This window comes from Macaca fascicularis, chromosome 8 (assembly GCF_037993035.2).
Source record: "Macaca fascicularis isolate 582-1 chromosome 8, T2T-MFA8v1.1".
Classification (NCBI taxonomy): domain Eukaryota; kingdom Metazoa; phylum Chordata; class Mammalia; order Primates; family Cercopithecidae; genus Macaca; species Macaca fascicularis.
The window spans coordinates 139733945-139752636 of NC_088382.1; the positions used below are offsets into that span (position 1 = coordinate 139733945).

An 18692-nucleotide genomic window follows, 5' to 3' on the forward strand; every position below is an offset into this window, starting at 1 on the left:
GCTTGTAGTCTCAGCTACTTGGGAGACTGAGGTAGGAGGATCACTTGAAGTCAGGAGTTCGAGGATACACCGAGCTATGATTGTGCCACTGCACTCCAGCCTAGGCAACAGAGAGAAAAATTTACAACAAAGGTAAGAGGAGTGTGTGCTTTAAGGAACAAAATGCCAGTCAACACAATGCTACTGGGTTTAGATCATTTAGGTACAATGGGAAAAATAAACACACACGCACATCTTAAAACAATAACTCCTTAGAATCATCACAAAATCTACTGAGGGAGAAATCACACATCACTACCAGCAAAATCAACAGAGAAAGAACAGGGTACAGGCTAAGCCTTCACTGGGCCACAAGCTGAAACATGAAATACATGAAATGGTTCATATAATAGAATTTTTCTCCCTACAACTTTTTCTTTTAGTCAGCAAACTGCCTTAAGTTTTTCTTTAAAAAAAAAAAAAAAGGCTTTTCTAAATAATGAAGAAAGAACTGGACGTAAAGCGTTACCTGGAAAAAAGAGAACTCCAAAAACCCTTTGCTCTAGAAACCAAACCATCTGTTATATTGGAAGCCTGAACAACATTTATATAAATTAGACACTGATTTTTATAAACTAAAAAAAAAGACTCAACTTTCTCCAGACCTAAAGACAAGACAGCAGAAATGATAGTAATATTCCACATACACACAAAAATGGGGTTTGTTTTTAAAAGCTATTAAGGGAGTAGTGTATTTGATCTTAATTTTCTTTATTCAAAGTGACAATGAAGTGGTTGGTGTGTGCCAGGTATTCTATGCTGGGCACTTTCACTACTATTGCTTTATTTAAGGTGTATGGTTTAACTGTGTTCATGGCAAAACTGCTTCTGCAAACATTAAGAAAAAAAAGCTAGGACCAGGCACGGTGGCTCACACCTGTAACTCCAGCACTTTGAGAGGCTGAGGTGGGCAGATCACTTGAGGTCAGGAGTTCAAGACCAGCCTGGCCAACATGGTGAAACTCCATCTCTACTAAAAATACAAAAATTAGCCAGGTGTGGTGGCGCACGCCTGTAGTCCCAGCTGCTCGGGAGGCTGAGGCAGGAGAATCGCTTGAACCCAGGAAGTGGAGGTTGCAATGAGCCAAGATCATGCCACTGCATTCCTGCCTGGGCATCGCAGTGAGACTCTGTCTCAAAAAAAACAAAAACAAAAACAAAAACAAGCTAAGAAGACTGTCACACTGAATGTTTAACACAGATTAGTAGATATCTAGTAATCCAGAAGGGCTCCAAAAGAGCTTTATACATTCTTTGTATTTAAAAAAAAAAATCTAATTAGCTGCTGGCCTCCTTCCTTGGTATAAAGGAAGCTTTCGTATTTCCCACTGTCAACTACTAGTCCCTACTATATTGACTTAAACCATCATTTCTCTAAGATAGGCTAGTTCTGAAAGTAAATACTGTTAATCTCAGTAAAATTATCATCTGCTTTAGGTTTAAATTGCCAGGCTATATAATTTGCTTCTTTGTCTCACTGATGTGATACACAATGGAAGCCTGATGCTTGCCCCAAATCAACACTTAATTAGAGTATCAGGCACAGCAGCTTTCAGATACTATTTTACTTTTATAACAATACAAAGATTGTTATTATGGCCTTGCATCTGCATAATGCTCTGTAGTTTTCAAAATGTGTTTATATATGCTATTTCTCGACTTTTTTCCTAGGTTTATCATTAAAGCAATTTTTTTTTGAGATAAGGTTTTGCTTTGTCATCCTGCTTGGAGTGCAGTGGCACGATCACAGCTCACTGCAGCCCTGATCTCCTGGGCTCAAGCAATCTTCCCTCCTCAGCCTCCTCAGTAGCTGGGACTACAGGGGTGTATCACAATATCTGGATAATTTAAAAAAATTTTTAAATCTTTTGTAGAGACAGAGTCTCACTCTGTGGTCCAGGCTGGCCTTGAACTCCTGAGCTCAAGTGACCCTCCCAAAGTGCTGGAATTACAGGCGTGAGTCACCACACCTAGTCTAAATTAAAAAAAAAAATGTTTATGGATACTAATAGTTGTACCTCTTGATTTTCATACCAACTCTGTGAAGTATGTGGGTCAGACAGTATTGCCCCAATTTTGCAGCCAAGAACTCAGAGGCATGATTAAAGTTACAAGCCATGAGGGGCAGAGCTGGGATAAGGCAGGTGTCCAGGACTGGCGAGGCACTCACCCCATCAAATGATGCTGCTGGTTCCTGAAAGCCAGGGCAGCATTTCCTGTGCTTGGCACATGAGGAAAACAACAACAAATGCTCAGTATCAGGAAGTGTAACTTTCCTTTTGGAAAAAATGGATAATAGATAATAGACAATGGTGAGGTTCTCTAGCAATTTCATCTTTATCGCCATCTAGGGACTTTCTGAAGCAGATGCAGTTCCCTTCCAGGAAACAAAAATTGTCAAAGACAAAACGCTATTGGAGCCATGTCTCTGAGCAACACTGCATTATATATGTATGAGACTCCAGGAGAGATTAGACCAAAGAGGCATCCTGTAACCATAAACCATGCAAAATCCAACCTCCTGAATCATTTCAAAAATTAAGGAATTAGTACGTCCTATGCCATTATATACTTCTGACTTCCTTCATATTGCTAATTATAATCTCTAATTATTTAAGTCTTTGTTTACTTATTTGTTACCTGACTCTCCCACAAGACTGGGAGAGTTCTATTAGGGCTAGGCTTTTCTCTGGTTTTGTGTAGATGACTCAACCACTACTTCCATCTTTTTAGGCCAGTGATTTTTTTATTTTTATTTTTTGAGATGGAGTTTCACTCTGTCGCCCAGGGTGGAGTGCAGTGGTGTGATCTTGGCTCACCGTGACCTCCCCATCCCGGGTTCAAGTGATTCTCCTGCCTCAGCCTCCCAAGTAGTAGCTGGGACTATAGGTGTGTGCCACCATGCCTGGCTAATTTTTGTATTTTTTGAAAAGACAAGGTTTCACCATGTTGGCCAGGCTGGTCTTGAACTCCTGACCTCAGGTGATCCACCCACCTCCAACTCCCGAAGTACTGGGATTACAGGCGTGAGCCATAGTGCCTGGCCAGGCCAGTAATTCTTAAGGAGGCCAGTACGTTTCACTTAGGGTGACTGATCAGAAACAAGTGGGGAGAATTAGTAGGAAGGAACAGTGTTAAGTGTGAAAAGGGATATTCAATTTTATAATCTTACACCTGGAAAACAAACACACAGACCTATCTACTGTTTTGTAGTAGAAGCTACAGAAAGGAAGATGCTACAAAATCTTCGCTGGCAAGGCATGAGTTAAAATAAGGTTGAAAAACACTATATATAAAACCCCAGAAACGCAGACTTAAAAAATGTTTGAAGATTTAAAGAGCTCAGAAAGACTTCCAAAATTAGTAACCAGTCCCACAGCATTAAAAGGGATCTTTTATGCAAAATAAATCTGAGTACTGTTTCAGTCAGGAAAAAAGCAATTCTGGTAAGATAAAGAAAGTGGAAACAAAATAAAATGGAACACAGCATCAAACGCAACACAAAAAAGGGTGGGGAGGCAAGATTAGTGAGTGGTGACAGAGATGCAGAGGTGACTAAGAGGCAATTTTCTCTCCTGAACTCTGCCAGAGGCCTGTGGAAGTTAAGAAGAAAGTGCCCCAAACCTCATTTGCCACTAATATTGGCTACCATGTGAAATAACTGTCTATATCTTCTTAAAAACATGGGTCTAGTCTTCCAAAGCTTCTATGAATAAATGAGGTTAAATAATTAGAAGGTCTTCTAAGAGGAGACAGAGTACACCTCATTCTTCCTGAGGGTTTACATGTTAGTTTAGCATCAGCTGTCACATTCAAAGAAGCTGAATCATCTAGGAGCATGTATTTTCCATGAGAAAGCATCCCCCGCCCTTAAACAGAGGTGGATGACAGGACTAGTGTTCTGTAGGGTGAGAAGGCAAGCCACATATTTATTTTTAAATAATCCATGATCAGAAAAAGTCCTTGAGGCCGGGCATGGTGGCTCACATCTGCAATACCAGCACTTTGGGAGGCTGAGGCATGAGGATCACTTGAGGCCAGGAGCTTGAGACCAGCCTGGCCAACATAATGAAATCCTGTCTCCACTAAAAAATACAAAATTAGCTGGGCACGGTGGCACACACCTGTAATCCCAGCTACTTGGGAGGCTGAGGCAGGAGAATCGCTTGAACCTGGGAGGTGGAGGTTGCAGTGAGCCAAGATCATGCCATTGCACCCCAGCCTGGGCGACAGAGCGACAGTTCATCTCAAAAAAAAAAAAAAAAAGTCCTTGAAAAAAAAAAGTCCTTTTGTGGACACCTACTGGTGCCTGTTTTCACCACCCTTCATCCTTGAGGCACTTCTGGGTCCTCTCGTGGGTGTCAGGTGCTGTGCTCTGGACACAGGCCTGTCCTCAAGGCACTCTGTTCTGTGGCTTCTCTCCTCACCCGCCCTGTTCTCTAGGAGTTTCTAAATGTGTCTTCTGATCTGTTCTTCACCGTCCTCCCTTGTTAACGGCCCTCCCCGCACAGACAGCATCCTCAGCCCTGACCCCTGGCTATGCCTGGGTCTCTTCCCACATCTCCAACAGCCTCTTGGTCACTCCATCTGGACATTCTGCTGTGCCTTCAACTCAAGTGGTCGCCACTGAACCTACCTGATGTGCTGCCAGAGCACCTCAATGTCAGCCTCGGGGATGCCTCTGACTGAGGTCTATGTCAGAAGCGTGCCCGGCATACGGCCAGGGTTCAGGAAGTGCACCCAGACAGCACATTGCAGAAGTGACTATGCTCACTCTGGCAGGCCCACAGGCAGTTTTCAGGCCAAAGCTCTTGTCCCACATTCCTGGGCCCAGCAATTTAGTCTCTCACAAGGTGGCAGCTATCTCCTGAGACTCTCCCAGGAAATGACATTCTCTTCTCACTGAAGTTCCCTTATGGGAAATCGATACATTCTTAAACTATGAAGGTGGTTTGAGAATATCTCCCCAAACAGTACTCAACAACAAGGCAATCTCTCCACTTAGCCCGGAAAAAAATCTCCTGGAAATCATTCACCTATACCTAAATATATATACCGTAAAAAATGAAAATTCATTCCTAAAATCATAATCAGCATGCTTTTCAAATCTCTTCCTCCTCATCTTGCATTTTCTGGAGCTACCATTTACTGAGTATTATGTGCTTGAGCTAAAACACAGTATTTAAAATTTATATTGTAAAATATCAATATCATTATTGTCATCATTATATCCATCTGAAGGATAAAAAGACCCAAGGCTCAGAGGGTTTAGGAACTTAGCGAGTCACAGCAAATGAGCAGCTATGTTCAGGCAGAACCCTGTTCTGTCTGACTCAAGCAAGACCAGACTCTCAGCCTTGACAACAGCTTGCTTCCCTTCCTCTAAATGGCATCATATCCTTTCTGGCTAGAACTTTCAGGGACATAACCGGTTATCACTTCACTTCCACATTCTCATCTTTAAACAATTATTATTATTATTTTTTGAGATGAAGTTTTGCTCTTTGTTGCCCAGGCTGGAGTGCAGTGGCATGATCTTGGCTCACTGCAATGTCTAGCTCCCGGGTTCAAGTGATTCTCCTGTCTCAGCCTCCCAAGTAGCTGAGATTACAGGCGCCCACCACCACGTCCAGCTAATTTTTGTATTTTTTTAGTAGAGACAAGGTTTCACCATGTTGGCCAGGCTGGTCTCGAACCCTTGACCTCATGATCCGCCTGCCTGGGCCTCCCAATGTGCTGTGATTACAGGTGTGAGCCACCGTGTCAGGCCTAAAAAATTTTTAGTTGACACAACTGTACGTATTTATAGGATACATAGTGATATTTCAATACATGTGTACAACATGTAATGATCAAATCAGGGTAGCTAATATCCATCATCTCAAAGATTTATCATTTCTTTGTGTTGTGAACATTCAAAAATCCTCGCTTGTAGCTTTTTGAAAATATACACTAAATTACTGTTAACCACAGTCACCCTACAGTGTTACAGAACACAGGAACTTATCCTTCTCATCTAGCTGTAATTTTGTATCCATTAATCTGGCCCATCCTCTGCTCAACCCCTTCCCAGACTCTAATAACCTCTCTTACACTCTCTACTAACATAAGCTCTTTTTTTTTTTTTTTTTTGAGACGGAGTGTCACTCTGTTGCCCAGGCTGGAATGCAGCAGTATGATCACAGTTCACAGCAGCCTCAACTTCCAGGGCTCAAGTGATGCTCCTACCTCAGTCTGCCCAGTAGCTGGGACTACACGTGCATGCCACCAGGCCTAGCTAATTTTCTTTTTTTTGCGGGGGCGGGGGGGACTGAGTCTCGCTCTGTTGCCCAGGCTGGAGTGCAGTGGCACCATCTCGGCTCACTGCAAGCTCCGACTCCTGGGTTCACACCATTCTCCTGCCTCAGCCTCCTGAGTGGCTGGGAATACAGGCACCCACCACCACGTCCAGCTAATTTTTTTTGTATTTTTAGTAGAGATGGGGTTTCACCATGTTAGCCAGGATGGTCTCGATCTCCTGACCTCGTGATCCACCCGCTGCGGCCTCCCAAAGTGCTGGGATTACAGGTGTGAGCCACTGCGCCCAGCCAGGCCCAGCTAATTTTTTAAGAAAAACTTTTTGTAGAGATGGGGTCTCACTCTGTTGTCCAGGCTTGAGCTTTTTTGTTTTGTTTTGTTTTAGCTCCCACATGAGTGAGAACATGCAGTATTTATCTTTCTGTGCCTGGCTTATTTCACTTAAAATAATGTCCTTCAGGCTCATACATGTTGCAGCACATGAAAGGATTTCATTCTTTTTTCTTTTTTTTTTTTTTTGGAGACAGAGTCTTGCTCTGTCATCCAGGCTGGAATGCAGTGGCATGATCTTGGCTCACCGTAACCTGACCTCAGGTGATCCATCCGCCTCAGCCTCCCAAAGTGCTGGGATTACAGGTGTGAGCCACTGTGCCCAGCCTACAGGATTTCATTCATTTTTACGGGAATAATATTCCATATGTATATATACACCACATTTTCTTCATCCATTCATCTGTTGATTGACATTTAGACTGATTCCATATCTTGGCTGCTGTAAATAGCACTGCAGTAAACGTGGGGTGCAGGTATCCCTTTAAGACACTGATTTCCTTTCCATTGGATAACTATCCAGTAGCAGAATTGCTCAGTAGTATGATAGTGTTATTTTTAGTTTTGTGAGAAACCTCCATATGGTTTTTCATTAGTACTAATTTACGTTCCAACCAACAGTATATAAGAATTCCCCTTTCTCTGCATCCTCATCAGGATTTGTTGTCTTTTTGATGATAGCCATTTTAACTGGAAATAGAAAATATCTCATTGTGGTTTTGATTTACATTTCTCTCATGATTAGTGATGTTGAGCATTTTTTCATATACTTATTAGCCATTTATATATCTTCTTTTCTTTTTTTCTTTTTTTTTGAGACAGAGTTTCACTCTTGTTACCCAGGCTGGAGTGCAATGACGTGATCTCAGCTCCTTGCAACCTCCGCCTCTGGGTTCAGGCGATTCTGCTGCCTCAGCCTCCTGAGTAACTGGGATTACAGGTGTATGCTACCACACCCAGCTAATTTTGTATTTTTAGTAGAGATGGGGTTTCACCATGTTGGCCAGGCTGGTCTCAAAGCCCTGACGTCAGGTGATCCACCCGCCTCGGCCTCCCTACATGCTGGGATTATAGGCATGAACCACCACATCCGGCCTCTACTTCTTCTTTTGAGAAATGTCTATTCAGATCCTTTGCCCATTTTAAAATCACATTATCATTATTATTTTGCTGCTGAATTGAGTCCCTTGTATATTCTGGATATAAAAGTCCCTTGTAAGATGAATAGTTTGCAAACAGTTTCTGCATTCAACAGGTCGTCTCTTTGCTCTGATTGTTTCTTTTGCTGTGCAGCAGCTTTTTTAGTTTGATATAGTCTGCTTTGCCTATTTTTTTGTTGCCTGTGCTTTTGATGTGTTACACATATAATTTTTGCCAAGACTAATGTCCTGAAGTGTTTCCCTTATGTTGTCTTCTAGTAGTTTTATAGTTTTGGGTCTTATGTTTAAGTCTTTACTTCATTTTGAGTTGATAGATACCCAGTTTTCTCAGCAAATTAAAGAAGGATCCTTTCCCCAATGTATGTTCTTTGCACCTTTATCAAAAATCAGTTGGCTATAAATATGTGGATTTATTTCTGGGTTCTATGTTCTCTTCCACTGGTCTATGGGTTTATTTTTACACCAATACAAAGCTGTTCTGGTTACTATAGCTTTGTAGTATATTTTGAAGTCAATAGTGTAATGACTCCAGTTTTTTTCTTTTTGCTTAGTATTACTTTGGCTATATGAAGTCTTTTGTGCTTCCATATGAATTTTAGGATTGCTTTTTTTCTATTTCTATGAGGAACATCATTAGTATTTTGAAAGAGACTGTATCGAATCTGTAGATTGCTCTGGGTAGTATGATCATTTTAACTACATTAATTCTTCCAATCATGAGCATATGATGTCTTTCCATTTTTAACTGTCCCCTTCAATTTCTTTTACCACTGTTTTTTAAGGTTTCATTGAAGAGCTCTTTCACCTCCTTGGTTAGATTTATTCCTAGGTTTTTGTTTTTTTGGGGGGGTAGCTATCGTAAAAGGGATTGCTTTCTCAATTTTTTGTTCTTTTTTTTTTCTTTTTTAATGACACAGGGTCTTTCTCTGTCACCCAGGCTGGAGTGCAGTTACAGCGATCACAGCTCACTGCAGTCTCCCGTGCTCAAGTGATCTTCTCACTTCAGCCTCCCTACTAGCTGGGGACTACAGGCATGTGCCACCACACCTGGTTAATTTCTTTGTGTGTGTGTGTATATATATATGTGTGTGTGTGTGTGTGTATATATATATATCTCTCTCTATTTTTTTTTTTTTGTAGTGATAGGGTTTCACCATGTTGCCCAGGCTGGTCTCAAACTCCTAAGCTCAAGCAGTGCACCCACCTCGTCCTCCTAAAGTGCTGGGATTATAGGTGTGAGCCATCACACCCGACTTTTGGTTGATTTCTTTTTAAGGTAGTTTGTTACTGGTGTATAGAAACGTTGCTGATTTTTGCATGTTGATTTTGTATCCTGTCACTTTAATGAATTTATTCATCAGTTTTAAGTGTGTTTTTGTTGGCGTCTTTAGGTTTTTCTATATAGAAGATCATGTCATCTGAAAAGAGGAACAATCTGACTTCCTCTTTTCCAGTCTGGATGCCCTTTATTGCATTCTCTTGCCTGACTGCTCTAGCTAGGACTACTTCCAGTACTATCTGAGCAGGAATGGTGAAAGTGGGCATCCTTGTCTTCTTCCAGTTCTTAGAGAAAAAGCTTTCAGCTTTCCCCTATTCAGGATGATTTAGCTGTGAGTCTGTCACATATGGCCTTTAATTATTTTGAGGTACGTTCCTTCTATACCTAATTTATTGAAGGTTTTTATTAGGAAGGGATGTTGAATTTTATCAAATACTTTTTCTGCATCCATTTAGATCATCATATGGCTTTTGTCCTTCATTCTGTTGATGTGGTATGTCACATTTATTGATTAGTGATGTTGAACCATCCTTGCATCCCTGGGATATATCACACTTTATCATGGTGTATTATCTTTTGATGTGTTGTTGGATTCAGTTTGTTAGTATTTGGTTAGGATTTTTTGCATCTATGTTCAACAAGGATATTGGCCTGTAGTTTTCTTTGTTGTGTCCTTGTCTGGTTTTGGTATCAGGGCAATGCTGGCCTCATAGGATGAGTTGGGAAAAAATTCCTTTGCCTTCAATTTTTTGGAATAGTTTAAGAATTGGTGCTAGTTTTTCTTTACTATTTATTGATTGATTGAGACAGGGTCTTGCTCTGTCACCCAGGCTGAAGTGCAGTGGTGTGATCTTGACTTACTGCAGCTTTGACCTCCTGGGCTCAAGTGATCATCTTGCTTCAGTCTTCTGTGTAGTTAGCATCACAGGTAGGTGCCACCATGCCCAACTAATTTTTTATTTATATTTTTTGTAGAGACAGGGTCTCACCACATTGCACAGACTGGTCTCAAACTCCTGGCCTCAAGTGATCCTCCTGACTCAGTCTCCCAAAGCATTGGGATTACAGGCATGAGCCACCATATCCGGCCTAGTTGTTTAAATTTTAAAGATTTGGCAGAATTCAAGTAATAAAGCCATCTGGTCCTGGGGTTTTCTTTGCTGGGAGGCTTTTTATTACCGATTCCATGTTGTTACTTATTATTAATCTGTTCAGGTTTTCTATTTCTTCCTGGTTCAATCTTGGTGGTTGTTTCCAGGAATTTGTCCATTTCCTCTAGGTTTCCTAATTTGCTGGTCTATCATTATTTATAATAGTCTCCTACAATGACCTTTGTATTTTTGTGGTATCAGCCTCTTTTTTCATTTCTAATATTATTTATTTGGGTCTTCTTTTTTTTCTTTTCTAGCTAAAGGCTTGTCAATTTTTTTCATCTTTTCAAAAAAACACAACAGTTGTTGCTTTTCTGTATTGTCTTTTCAGTTGCAACTTTATTTATTTCTGCTCTGATCTTTTTTCTTTCCTTTTACTAATTTTGGATTTGGTTTGTCCTTGCTTTTCTAGTTCCTTGAGGTGCGTCATTAGGCTGTTTATTTGACATTCTTATTTTTTTGTTTTTTTGAGATGGGAGTTTCGCTCTTGTCACCCAGGCTGGAGTGCAGTGACGCGATCTCAGCTCACTACAACCTCCGCCTCCCGGGTTCAAGTGATTCTTCTGCCTCAGCCTCCTAAGGAGCTGGGATTACAGGCGTGTGCCACCACGCCCAGCTAATTTTTGTAGTTTTAGTAGAGACGGGGTTTCACCATGTTGGCCAGGCTGGTCTCGAATTCCCAACCTCCCTCAGGTGATCCACCCGCCTCGGCCTCCCAAAGTGCTGGGATTACAGGCATAAGCCACTACACCCAGTGATGTTTTTCTTTTTCCATGTAGGCATTTACTGCTATAAACTTCCTTTTTAGTATTGCTTTTACTGTATCCCACAGATTTTGGATACATCTTCATTTTTTAAGGGTCAGTTCAAATGTAACCTCATCCAGAATCCTTCTCTAATCCATCCCCTCTTCCACGGAACACCTGCTCTATCTCCGAGCTTCCAGGGCTTAATGGCACTAGATATTCTCTACTATACATTACAGCTACAATTTCTCTTCCTTTCCAGATTGTGTGCTTCCATAGGGCATGATCTGTATTATCTCCACAGCTCTCATGCCAGGGCCTGGCACGTTCTGGGTACTCAGTATACGACTGAAAAAGTACAGTAGAGGTTCTTCTTCAAAGACTTTCCTCCCTGTCTAATTAGGAATAAATAGTAACTTCTCTTAGAAGCAAAATTTATTCAAAGACCTGTGCTAACATTCTTAAATATCTACTAGCCATAATAAAGAAATCAATGAACTTTATGTTCTTAGCTCCCACAATTTAGCCTGAAAATTTGCCCTGGCATGCTTATACTGGTTTAAGCAAGCATCAGGTCATGGCCTGTTCCTCTTCCTTATTTGAAGGTGTTTTTACCTTTCTCAGCATTCCACAAGTTACTTCCTCCTTCCTTTGTTCTTCTCTGCCTTTGCCTCTTTTAAAAAGTTCTAAGTTGCCGGGCGCGGTGGCTCACGCCTGTAATCCCAGCACTTTGGGAGGCCGAGGCGGGCGGATCACAAGGTCAGGAGATCGAGACCACGGTGAAACCCCGTCTCTACTAAAAATACAAAAAATTAGCTGGGCGCGGTGGCGGGCGCCTGTAGTCCCAGCTACTCAGGAGGCTGAGGCAGGAGAATGGCGTAAACCCAGGAGGCGGAGCTTGCAGTGAGCCGAGATCACGCCACTGCACTCCAGCCTGGGCGACAGAGCGAGACTCCGTCTCAAAAAACAAAACAAAACAAAAACAAAAACAACAACAACAACAAAAAGTTCTAAGTTACTAGACAATTAGGACAAATACAAAATATGAGGTCCCATTCCAGCCAGTGGAAACTGGACAGAGCAATAGGATGGACATGTCAGGTTATAAATGACCCTGTCTCATTTGTTTGGTGTATTCTCGTGGCAAAACTGCTGGCAAGTGTACGCTTTCTACAGAAAATACAAAAAGGGCCTTGCTGAAAAAATTAAATTTATGTTCAAGTGCTATTTCTTTACGGCACTGGGAAATAAGCATTTCAAACAACGACTATAAAGATAATTCATGGTGTAAGTCAGGAAGATGTTTTTTCAATATCCTTGTATATCTGGTTTTTAGTTACACACAGAAAAACCAAAGGTTTCTTACACTGGGAGACCAAATAAAAGTATAACTGAAGTTTCAAAGAAAAGAAAAGACCTAGAAGATGGCTTAAAAATTACCTTGACAGTTTCTGAAAAAGTTGTCTGTAGAAATATAATTTACACATTCTAAACTGCCACATAGGAAGGGTAATGACAAAAGTTATATCTATCCAACTTGGGACAAAACACATGAAGATTTTATCACTTTCTTATAGTTTTCTTTTTTAAATTTATTTTTAATTGATAACATATATATTTATTACGTGTAACACATCGTTTTGAAATAAGTATACAGTTGGACCTTTGCATCTGGGAGTTCTACATCTGCAGGTTTAACCAACCCTGGATTAAATATATTCAGGAAAAAAAAACCCCACAATAAAGAATAATCCAACAACAACAAAAAACAAACAATATAGTATAGCAAGCATTTACATAGCATTTACATTGTGTAGGTATAAGAAGCAATCTAGAGATGATTTAAAGTACACAGGAGAATGTGTATAGGTTATATGCAAATACTACACCATTTTATATAAGGGACTTGAGTATTCCTGGAGCTTTGGCATGGGATGAGGTAACTGTACATTGTGAAATGGCTAAATTGAGCTAATTAACAGATGAACTACTTCACATATGTATCTTTTTGTTTGTAGCGAGAACATTTAAAATCTACTCTCTTAGCAATTTTCAAGAATACAGTACATTATTAACTAGAGTCACCAGGTTGTATAACAGATCTTTTGAACTTATTCCTCCTAACTGATCTAATGGTTTTCATAGCATAAAGCTTAAAAGAGTGGAAAGCTTAATTCCAGCACTTTGGGAGGCCGAGACGGGCGGATCACGAGGTCAGGAGATCGAGACCATCCTGGCTAACACGGTGAAACCCCGTCTCTACTAAAAAATACAAAAAACTAGCCGGGCACGGTGGCGGGTGTCTGTAGTCCCAGCTACTCGGAAGGCTGAGGCAGGAGAATGGCGTGAACCCGGGAGGCGGAGCTTGCAGTGAGCTGAGATCGGGCCACTGCACTCCAGCCTGGGCGGCAGAGGGAGACTCCATCTCAAAAAAAAAAAAAAAAAAAAAAAAAGAGTGGAAAGCTTATGTTAATTACTTTAAAAAGTAATTAACCTTATATTTATACAAAGAAAGACTCAGTGTAGAAGGGAGGAGCTGTTATCTCCACATTCAGATGGAGAAACAGCCATGGTGGAGTAGTGTGTGCTGGAACACTAGAGTAAGTCAGCAGGGCTGGCCAGGATTACAGGACAGGCTGGTGTCCATGATATGTGCCACACTGCTCTGTCAACTGATTTCCACACAGGAAACAGCATTAGCTATCCATCTGTCCCTTCCACCTCCTTCTATGACACTGATAATTAAGAAGAAAGTACTGGGATTCAAGAGACTTATGGCTGATTCTTTAACAATTACTCACCCACCCCTGAATGCCAGAGGCACAACAAGGATTTCCTCTGCTTCCCTTTCCACACCCTGGCAGTCAGGTAACTTAGCTAGAGAGCCTCAGTCAAGGTCAATATTCAGGGCAAAAATCAGACGATACTCTGGGTCAGCACTAGGTGATTCACGTGCAATGTCTTTCGAAGGACAGGGGGAAAAGATTTAAAAAGGCCAAAAACCCAAATGCAAACCAAACCCAAACAAAAAAAAAAACACCCTAAAACAAAACACAAATGAAGGGTGACAGCCTATGGTAAGCTTTAATATCAAGCCACTCAAATGACTGTCTTCCCATGAGATAAAAAACCGCAGGAAACTGTAAAGTCATCAATATATGAATAATACCACTGATAGGAAAATATTTCCCATGCGAGTCTGAATCATGCAGTAGTGCGCTTTCATGGTGGCAGGCGCTGTCATACACTGAGCAAGTCTTCACCCTTTCTACTCTTTTTCCTATCTACTGCCACGGATCTCCAAGGAAAGTTGGAGAAATGTCTAAAATGCACACACAGCTGTGTCTGGGCACAACTGCTGCAAACATTTATTAGATTTTCAGCAAGTCAACTATAATACCTATGGACATCTGGTTTAGTTTTACAAGTGTCCCCTCCTTACCCTGGCCACCTATTGCTGTACACGTTTTCACTGATTCTTTCTGCTGTTGTTTATGCATTCGATGAGCAATAATGAGCATCCTACTCTGTACCAGGGATGCAAAGGCAGCTCATTCACAGCCTTTGTCCTTGAGGAGTTCTACTCCTAACTGGAAGAGTGCATTGAAGACTTCCCTAATCCTCTCTCTGAAGCTGTGAACAGCACTTCTCTTTCCTGCTCCTCCAGGAATGCTCCCTAACTGGCCCCAGGGGCATATTCTACTGTGTCCTCTTTCTCTGGAGCCCTAAGAGTGGGAGGTACTTCTTCCTTCTTTACATTTCCAGTGCCCAGAATGTTTGTTAACATGAACACATGCAAGAGGATTGAACAAACTTGTATTTACTGAATGCTCACTATGTGCCAGTCACTTCACAGACATTATTTCATGCTCTCTAAGCAAGGTAGACATCTAATCCTTATTTCTCAGTTGAAGACTCTGAAAATCAGAAAGATTGGCTCAATGTTAGGATGAGACAAGTACGGAGCAGGATTGGGCCTTATGAGGAAGAAACCATAGGGGAGTCTGCCCTGTGGCCCAGGTTGGAGAGAAGTGGCGCAATCTCGGCTCACTGCAAGCTCTGCCTCCAGGTTCATGCCACTCTCCTGCCTCAGCCTCCTGAGTACCTGGGAGTACAGGCGCCTTCCACCAAACCTGGCTAATTTTTTTTTGGATTTTTAGTAGAGACAGGGTTTCACCGTGTTAGCCAGGATGGTCTCGATCTCCTGACCTCGTGATCCACCCGCCTCGGCCTCCCAAAGTGCTGGGATAACAGGTGTGAGCCACCATGCCGAGCCCATAGTTTCTCTTTTTAAATTTTATTATTTATTATTTATTTTTTATTATACTTTAAGTTCTAGGGTACATGTGCACAATGTGCAGGTTTGTTACATATGTATACTTGTGCCATGTTGGTGTGCTGCACCCATTAACTCGTCATTTACATTAGGTATATCTCCTAATGCTATCCCTTCCCCCTGTCCCCTCCCCACAATAGGACCCGGTGTGTGATGTTCCCCTTCCTGTGTCCAAGTGATCTCATTGTTCAATTCCCACCTATGAGTGAGAACATGCAGTGATTGGTTTTCTGTTCTTGCGATAGTTTGCTGAGAATGATGGTTTCCAGCTGCATCCATGTCCCTACAAAGGACACGAACTCATCCTTTTTTATGGCTGCATAGTATTCCATGGTGTATATGTGCCACACTTTCTTAATCCAGTCTGTCACTGATGGACATTTGGGTTGATTCCAAGTCTTTGCTATTGGAAATAGTGCTGCAATAAACATACATGTGCATGTGTCTTTATAGCAGCATGATTTATAATCCTTTGGGTATATACCCAGTAATGGGATGGCTGGGTCAAATGGTATTTCTAGGTCTATATCTTTGAGGAATCGCCACAATGTTTTCCACAATGGTTGAATTAGTTTACAGTCCTACCAACAGTGTAAAAGTGTTCCTATTTCTCCACCTCCTCTCCAGCACTGTTGTTTCCTGATTTTTTAATGATTGTCATTCTAACTGGTGTGAGATGGTATCTCATTATGGTTTTGATTTGCATTTCTCTGATGGCAAGTGATGATGAGCCTTTTTTCATGTGTTTGTTGGCTGTATTATGAATGTCTTCTTTTGAGAAGTGTCTGCTCATATACTTTGCCCACTTTTTGATGGGGTTGTTTGTTTTTTTCTTGTAAATTTGAGTTCTTTGTAGGTTATGGATATTAGCCCTTTGTCAGATGAGTAGATTGCAAAAATTTTCTCCCATTCTGTAGGTTGCCTGTTCACTCTGATGGTAGTTTCTTTTGCTGTGCAGAAGCTCTTTAGTTTAATTAGATCCCATTTGTCAATTTTGGATTTTGCTGCCATTGCTTTTGGTGTTTTAGACATGAAGTCCTTGCCCATGCCTATGTCCTGAATGGTATTACCTAGGTTTTCTTCTAGGGTTTTTATGGTTTTAGGTCTAACATTTAAGTCTCTAATCCATCTTGAATTAATTTTTGCATAAGGAGTAAGGAAAGGATCCAGTTTCAGCTTTCTACTTATGGCTAGCCAATTTTCCCAGCACCATTCATGAAATAGGGAATCCTTTCCCCATTTCTTGTTTTTGTCAGGTTTGTCAAAGATCAGATGGCTGTAGATGTGTGGTATTATTTCTGAGGGCTCCGCTCTGTTCCATTGGTCTATATATCTGTTTTGGTACCAGTACCATGCTGTTTTGGTTACTGTAGCCTTGTAGTATAGTTTGAAGTCAGGTAGTCTGATGCCTCCAGCTTTGTTCTTTGGGCTTAGGATTGTCTTGGCAATGAGGGTTTTTGGTTCCATATGAACTTCAAAGTAGTTTTTTCCAATTCTGTGAAGAAACTCATTGGTAGCTTAATGGGGATTGCACTGAATCTATAAATTACCTTGGGCAGTATGGCCATTTTCACGATATTGATTCTTCCTATCCATGAGTATGGTATGTTCTTCCATTTGTTTGTGTCCTCTTTTATTTCACTGAGCAGTGGTTTGTAGTTCTCCTTGAATAGGTCCTTTGCATCCCTTGTAAGTTGGATTCCTAGGTATTTTACTCTCTTTGAAGCTATTGTGAATGGGAGTTCATTCATGATTTGGCTCTCTGTTTGTCTGTTACTGGTGTATAAGAACGCTTGTGATTTTTGCACATTTTGTATCCTGAGACTTTGCTGAAGCTGCTTATCAGCTTAAGGAGATTTTGGGCTGAGATGATGGGGTTTTCTAAATATACAATCATGTCATCTGCAAACAGGGACAATTTGACTTCTTCTTTTCCTAACTGAATACCCTTGATTTCTTTCTCTTGCCTGACTGCCCTAGCCAGAACTTCCAACACTATGTTGAATAGGAGTGGTGAGAGAGGGCATCCCTGTCTTGTGCCAGTTTTCAAAGGGAATGCTTCCAGTTTGTGCCCATTCAGTATGATATTGGCTGTGGGTGTGTCATACATAGCTCTTATTATTTTGAGATATGTTCCATCAATACCAAATTTACTGAGTTTTTTTTAGCATGAGGGGCTGTTGAATTTTGTCGAAGGCCTTTTCTGCATCTATTGAGATAATCATGTGGTTTTTGTCTTTGGTTCTGTTTGTATGCTGGATTACATTTATTGATTTGCATATGTTGAACCAGCCTTGCATCCCAGGGATGAAGCCCACTTGATCATGGTGGATAAGTTTTTTGATGTGCTGCTGGATTTGGTTTGCCAGTATTTTATTGAGGATTTCTGCATCGATGTTCATCAGGGATATTGGTCTAAAATTCTCTTTTTTTGTTGTGTCTCTGCCAGGCTTTGGTATCAGGATGATGTTGGCCTCATAAAGTGAGTTAGGGAGGATTCCCTCTTTTTCTATTGATCGGAATAGTTTCAGAAGGAATGGTACCAGCTCCTCCTTGTACCTCTGGTAGAATTTGGCTGTGAATCTGTCTGGTCCTGGACTTTTTTTGGTTGGTAGGCTATTAATTATTGCCTCAATTTCAGAGTCTGCTATTGGTGTATTCAGGGATTCAACCTCTTCCTGGTTTAGTCTTGGGAGAGTGTAAGTGTCCAGGAAATTATCCATTTCTTCTAGGTTTTCTAGTTTATTTGCATAGAGGTGTTTACAGCATTCTCTGATGGTAGTTTGTATTTCTGTGGGGTCAGTGGTGATATCTCCTTTATCACTTTTTATTGCATCTATTTGATTCTTCTCTCTTTTCTTCTTTATTAGTCTTGCTAGTAGTCTATCAATTTTGTTGATCTTTTCAAAAAACCAGCTCCTGGATTCATGGAGTTTTTGGAGGGTTTTTTGTGTCTCTATCTCCTTCAGTTCTGCTCTGATCTTAGTTATTTCTTGCCTTCTGCTAGCTTTTGAATGTGTTTGCTCTTGCTTCTCTAGTTCTTTGAATTGTGATGTTAGGGTGTCAATTTTAGATCTTTCCTGCTTTCTCTTGTAGGCATTTAGTGCTATAAATTTCCCTCTACACACTGCTTTAAATGTGTCCCAGAGATTCTGGTATGTTGTATCTTTGTTCTCATTGGTTTCAAAGAACATCTTTATTTCTGCCTTCATTTCGCTATGTATGCAGTAGTCATTCAGGAGCAGGTTGTTCAGTTTCCTTGCAGTTGAGCGGTTTTGATTGAGTTTCTTAGTCCTGAGTTCTAGTTTGATTGCACTGTGGTCTGAGAGACAGTTTGTTATAACTTCTGTTCTT

General features: G+C 41.0%; 1 protein-coding gene across 8 annotated transcripts in view; it reads right to left on the reverse strand.

Annotated features, from left to right (window-relative positions):
• The window catches only part of ASAP1 (ArfGAP with SH3 domain, ankyrin repeat and PH domain 1), a 396678-nt gene that overhangs the window by 40908 nt on the left and 337078 nt on the right, over positions 1 to 18692 (reverse strand). The window lies entirely within an intron of this gene.